This window comes from Panicum virgatum, chromosome 6N (genome assembly GCF_016808335.1).
Source record: "Panicum virgatum strain AP13 chromosome 6N, P.virgatum_v5, whole genome shotgun sequence".
In the NCBI taxonomy this organism is placed as follows: Eukaryota; Viridiplantae; Streptophyta; class Magnoliopsida; order Poales; family Poaceae; genus Panicum; species Panicum virgatum.
The window spans coordinates 22316766-22322100 of NC_053150.1; the positions used below are offsets into that span (position 1 = coordinate 22316766).

At 41.6% G+C, this 5335-nt stretch overlaps 1 long non-coding RNA gene across 1 annotated transcript; it reads right to left on the reverse strand.

Annotated features, from left to right (window-relative positions):
- Positions 1–642: 642 nt before the first annotated feature.
- On the reverse strand, positions 643–4380 carry LOC120679388. The gene is made up of 3 exons (XR_005677164.1): positions 3879–4380; positions 2144–3314; positions 643–2075 (listed from the first exon to the last, which is right to left on the reverse strand). It is a non-coding gene; the product is annotated as an uncharacterized LOC120679388 (long non-coding RNA).
- Between the last annotated feature and the right edge of the window lie 955 nt (positions 4381–5335).

Consider the following 5335-nt stretch of genomic DNA (forward strand, 5'->3'; position numbering starts at 1 on the left):
TCAAGTACTTCGGTAGTTTAGTATTTTTTTTCAGTAGTTTAGTTCATGAGGTCAAGTTTTTGATGCTGCATATGAGTTGTACATAGTTTACACTGAGCATGATGGTTTTCCATCAAGAAGAAACAGGACAATGAAGAATGGGCAAGAATTCGAGCAAGGTTGGAATGACATTAAATGTACATAAAAATTACTGATGATTACTGAATACTAGATCTGCATGAGAAAATATTTTATATCGGCAAGGTACACCTTTGTTGATTAAAAAAATGATTTATGAAAATAAAATATTGGTGAATCCGAAAAGATTACTGGATGTAGATAATACTGAATAACTGGGGCAGGCACTGCTGGTTTGGGGGCTCTCGGACGCTCTCGATTACTGGATCCCAACATGAACTGAATATTTTTTCTGAGTTCGACGCTCTCGATTACTGGATCCCAACATGAATTGAATATTTTTTCTGAGTCCCACAATAACTGAATCAAAACACAGGGACTATATATGCATCCAAATACACTATGAAAAATCATCGAGCAAAACATGACAAAATGATATTGGATGTACATAAAAGAAAATATTGAATAACTGGATCTTTTGTAACTGAATCCAAGCATGTACGTGGTGTGTTACTGAGAAAACAATTCACCAAAATTGAAAAAATTAATGGAAAAAAGTACATAATACAGAAATACTAGTTCTCTGGATTACTGAATCCAAGGGTGTACATAAATAGTGGGCGGTGATTACGCTTATGTACATATATTGGTTATGATTAACTATCTCAGGTAGCCTCCAAAACCAAAAAAAAAGTCTATAAAAAACACATGAAGCATCTTCTCTTCACTTGGAACCCTGTCCTTGGTGAAGTTCATACTATCAATATCGTATGCATGAGATGATGAGACCAAAAGGGGGCCCAAATGAACCTACCTCGGTAAAACTCTGAAAAAGATCGAGGAAAGCGGAGTGAGACCGGCACGATATAAAATTACTAGGTTACTGCTTTACTGATAATAACTAAAATGCTACATGGTATTATTGGATTACGGAGAATTACTGAAAAATATGCAAGTATTGCTGGGTGTTGAGGGATATTTCTGGATTACTTGAGACATACCGTACGTAAAGCGAGGGCGGTAGGATGATTCCATGGCCGGCAAAATTAGGGTTTAGTTCTTTGTCATCAAACATTAACAATAACAATAAAGATACTAGATTGTTCAGTAAGCTTATTCAAATTATGTTGAGTTACTGAATATAAAAATTGCACGAGCTCAAAAGTTTAGTTTTTTTACTTACAGTAGTTTTAATTATTGAGCTCTATACAATCTCATGTAGTTCAGTAATCTAGTATTTCATTGTTTGGTCCAGTAGTTCAGTAATGGTGGCTACTGAACTACTAGACTACCTACACAGTTAAAATCTTCAATGTTCAGGAATAAAAAGATATTGTAAAATTGCAACAAAGAAGTGATGTTAGGAATATTACTGAGCTAGAAGAAAGAAAGAAAAAAAATCCATGGCAACTACTGAACTAGATCATGTGAATGGGTTTAGTAGTTTACGCATGGCTTTTGGTTTTGTTCTTAGCCATTGAGATCAATATCTGGACTACTATACTAACTACTGGACTCAAAGAATCAAATGTTCAGTAATGATCGAAAATTACTGATACTAGATACTAACACAAGTACTGAGCCTAAACAAAGCAACACTAAGCAATAAATAGAATAATTATGCCTGCAGTAACAATTACTTTACTGAAAAATGCTTACAGAACTACTAGACTACCTACTCAATTCATATCTTCAATACTTAGGAATCAGAAAAAAATAAAATACTGGACTAACTACTAAACCTAACAAATTATTTATACTAAATTCTTACAAAACTACTGGCCTAGCCAACATTGAGTGCGGTTTAGAGGACTGAAATATTCAGAAATCACCAATAAGAAATGGGCATGTAATGTTGGATACTGAGCACTACTCCCACTGTTCTCATCTTAATTTGTTGTTGCTGCTTGCTTAACATTAGCTTGATGATATCAGCGTATCTTCATCTCCAATTGTGCCTACATGGATACGAATTCAGCATTAGGTAATTGAAAAAAATAGAAAAGCATTGCAGTGTGGTGCTGACCGGAGCACCCGGTAGGATCGGACGCCTCTTTAACAAGTTGCTTGTTGGGATCATGCAGGGGAGGAAGGGCGCAGCTCGCAGGGGAGGATGCTTTGATGCCGCATCGCCACAGCTCGAGGCCTCCGCGGCCACTGCAACACCAGAGAAGCTGCTCAAGGCCACTGTGGGCACCGCGCAAAGGGCCCAGGCAGGTGTGTTGTGGCTGCCGCTGACACCGCCGCACTCCATTGCAGGTGCTGCACCCCATCTACTAAGGACACCGACGAGCCACCTCCCCACCAGCAGGGACAACGATTAGCTTGATGGTATCAATGTGTCTCCATTTCCAATACACCCCTAAGAAAACCTAGAACATATATATCAGTCCAAAATTACGCAGATGATTCAGTAATAGCCTATTCAAACTATTTCGATTATATAGCTCTTGATGATTCATGAGATGATTGAGCTCAGTAGTTTTTTCAGTTTCAGTAGTTTTTAGTAACCGAGCTCTATTCCAATCTCATGTAGTTCGATAGTATAGTATTTCATTACTGAACTACTAAACTACCTACTCGATTCAGATCATCAGCGCTCAGGAATCGAAAAAATACTGTTCTAACCACTAAACCTAACAAATTACTGATACTACTGGCCTAACTACTCAATTTTGAGCATCAACATTTAGTAATTGCTGACAAAAAAATGGTTGTTGGAATATTACTGAGCCTAAGCAAAAAAAATCATGGTACTACTAACCAGACAAAAAAAATTACTGATACTAGATGCTAACATAACTACTATACTAACTCATGTAATTGAGTAAGAAAGAATTACTCTGTTACTGAGGTAGGGATTTACTAACACAGAATTAGTGAAATACTAACAGAGGGGGCAATACTGAATGTGTTACTGGTTGGGATTTTTAGTTCATTCTCATCTACCATCAAAGAGTGGCCAAATAACTTACTAAAAGAGAAAAGAGCCACCGAAGGAAACAGATTACTTGAAAGGGAGAACTAAATCTGAACATAAAGGATCGGATATTTTTAACTGCAGTTTAGAGCATCAAAATATTCAGTAATCGACTACAGATATGGGCATGTGTTTTTGAATATCAGCATGTTCCCTTGCTTAACGACCAGCATGACGGGATCAGTGTGTCTCCATTTCCAAAATACCTCGAGAAAACCTAGAGCATACATGTCGATCAAAAATTGTGCATACATGAACACAAACGCCTAGATTAGGGGATAGCATAAATTAGAAAAACTAAATCATTGAACTAAATGTGTCCAATGCATGCTAAATTACTGAAACTAAATGCTAGTAAAAATTATTGAAAAACTAAATGCCTCCAATGCATGCATAAACTACTGAACTACTGAAAACTAAATGCTAGCAAAAATTATTGAAGTACTGAAGCGAACTGTAGCATGAATTATTGAACTTCCAATGCAGTAGTTTGTTAGCTAAACTTGCTAGTGAGGCAGAATTACTTTTTGAATTAAAGTTGTGCCTATGCTACAACTAGGTGAACTAAAACGCAGAGAACAACATACAACAGACACCACCACACACACACACACACACACACACACACACTAGGCCACTGCTACTTCGCGACCAGGCTAAAAATTGAGTTAATCCACGAAAACCAAAATCCTAGAACATCCGGTTCCAATCGACCTACCATTCATGACCACAATGAATAAAAAAGGTGGGGGTGATTCATGATATAAAAAAGGATGCTCACCAGAAAAATGTCGTGCATGTAAAAAAGACGTTGCAGAGATTCCCTCGTCGTTGACTGCTCTGCAGCTCCACCAATGAGCAGTGAGCCTGAGCCTGCAACGCCTCACCTCCCCAGCCCAACCGCCCAGAAACCAAGCAGCGCCGCTTGCCCTGCCACTCCCGAATTGCGCAGTTGGGGCGCTCCCCTTCCGTTCCTCTGCTCAGCTGCTGCCCTCCCGCTCGAGGCGGGCCAGCGCGAGGCACCCGCTCGAGGAGGCCATGCCCCTGAGCGAATCGGGCACCTGGGAAGCTCCCTCTCCAGGTGGGTGCGCGAGATGCCCGGCTCCCCGCTGAGGGGTGCGCGAGATGCCCAGCTCGAGGAGGCTGCCCTACCGCTCGGGCACGGCGGGTGCTGCGGGTCGAGGGGGCGGGGGGCGATCTCAAGCACCTGCAGCCCCCTAGTTCCCTTCCGCCGCCGCCGGCTGCGGATCACACTGCATCGAAGCGGGTCTCGCTAGTTTACGGTCGACCGGGACCCGGCCGTTTTTTTTTTCTTTTTTAGTAAATTTTTGTCGTTTTGTGATAAAAAAGTTTAGAAAAAAAAATTCAGAAAACATTTTCGGAAAGATAGAAAAAATTTCAAGGGGAATTTTAGGAGGAGAGAAAAAATTTCAAGAAAAATTTTAGATAGATAAAAAAATTTCAAGAAAAAAATTGAGAGAGATGGAAAAAATTTTGAAGAGATAGGAAAAAAATTAACAAGAAAAAATTTGTGCAAAAATCAATTGAAAAAAATTACATAAAAAAATTGAAGGTAGAAAATTTTTTATTCAGATTATAACAAATAAAGAAAAAAAAGAAAACAACTCGGCGGCGAGCGCGCGGCGCCTCCTCCCCACCACCGGCTTGCTGCGCCGCCTCCGCTCCTCGCCGCCACCGCCATCGCCGGCCCGCTGCGCCGCTCGCCCTGGGGGTGGAGCTCCCCAGCGCCGCCGCGAGGTCCCCCGCCGCCGCACCGCTCTCCTGGGGGGACGGAGGTCTCCCGCCGCCGCCACTGCGTGCCCCTGGAGCGGAGCTTCCATCTAGATCCATCGAGAGGAAAAAAGGAAGCCGGAAAAAAAGGAAGCCGCTGGTAAGGATCCCGCTAGATCTATCGAGAGGAAAGGGTGGGGAGAGGAAGGGGGAACGGGGGGAGGGGGAGGCTGCGGAGATGGTGTGCTCAGCGAGAGGAAAATTGAAGGAAATGAGAAGAGGAAGGAGGAACGCAGAAAGGGGTAGACAGGGATGGCGTGCTCAGTCGACCGTAAGTTGCTGAGTCTGCGGTCAACCGTAGACTCAGCATTGCGGCCTAGAAGTTAGGGGAAAGGCGTAAGGGTTTAGTTCAGGGGGCTCCTATACATCTTGTGGAAGATAGTTAATGAAGTTATCTATAAAGCCCACTAAAACTCATTTATTAAAAAAATATTAAACTAATATTTC